This window comes from Squalius cephalus, assembly GCF_949319135.1.
Source record: "Squalius cephalus genome assembly, chromosome: 21".
Lineage (NCBI taxonomy): Eukaryota > Metazoa > Chordata > Actinopteri > Cypriniformes > Leuciscidae > Squalius > Squalius cephalus.
Genome location: NC_137142.1, coordinates 13,386,038 through 13,387,438, shown reverse-complemented (window position 1 = coordinate 13,387,438; position 1,401 = coordinate 13,386,038).

The following is a 1,401-nucleotide window of genomic DNA, read 5'->3' as shown; positions in this document are numbered from 1 at the left end:
GACGCCCTCAATAATGAAATAAAGAGGGATAGTAATGGTTGGAGTGCTTTCTACAGATTTCTTACTGTGCCTTAGCTCTGGAAAATCAGGTTAAGATGGTTTTGAAACAACGTGATAGCTGGTTTCTAGGTAGTCTAAGATGGCAATTAGCTGGTTTACCATGTTCCAAAACAAACCTTATACTGGCATGACCAACTGATAGCTGTAGGCTATGTCTACACTAATCTGGGTACATTTAAAAATGCATATTTTATTTCTATGTGTGGTCCTTTCATCCACACTGAGACAGCGTTTTTGTGCTGCTTAAACAGAGCTTTCTGAAGACGCTCTGCCAAGTGGATAAAAGTAAAAATGCAGTTTTCACTTTATAGTGTAAACTGTAAAAACTATTTATTTGAAAAGTATAGCGCATGTTTAGTCATGTGACACATACTGTACCTATAGATATCTATGTTTATACCGGTGTGCCTGCTTTGTGCTATTCACTTTCACAGTGTTGCTAAAGATAAATGCTACTTTGTACAATCTTCATATTACATTCCTGCAAAAACGGCAAAAAATTACTCGCAATTGCTGTCCTACAGCAAAACATGAGGGCAGTTGCGTTTTAGTCAATATGTGGAATGGCGATTAAATGCGACCTGAACGCACCAGTAAGTGTGTTTTGCAAATAAAATAGTCATGCAAGAAGAATAGCATAAGAACTTTATAATGTCAGGTCTCTCAGTCCCGGATAGCTACATAGTGTCGGCCCAGATCTGGCCCACATCTGTTACATGTGAAATCCACACGTACCAGATGTGGACCGGATCTGGGCCGACACTATGTTGCTGTCTGGGGTATCATCTCAGTGAGATTTTATTACATTTTACACAGGATGATTTTAGCTTTTTTCCGCGTGGACGATAAACTTTTTGAAAATGCTAGTGCGGACCGTGAGCGTTTTGAAATGAAAATGTATCTGGATTAATGTAGACATAGTCTAAGATGGTTGCAAAACATAGCAACCAGCTTAAGCTGGATTTTCCAGCAGGGCTTTGGTGCTTATTTAGTTTGGACAGTGACTGAGCTCTCTCTATTCATCCCCCTGATGTTCCACAGGGGCCAAATTCAGCAGTGCCTCAGTTCACTGGCAGTCTTGACCCTTTGCAGCGTTCCAGGCTCATGTTCCTTCTTTTAGTTCCACCACATACCTGCACCTCAGAGGTTCAGTGTTTGGTGTCGTGGACAATATGCCCAAACCGGGCAATGCTCCCCTCTGCTCATGGAGGATAATAACAAATGGCAGCCCTTCTGGCAGCATGTTTCTTTATTATTTATTTCTTAATTATTTTTTGTACGATAAAATCTACCTCTGGTTTGTGCTTGTGCAGGGAGCTGAGGGAGCCAGTGTAGACAGGA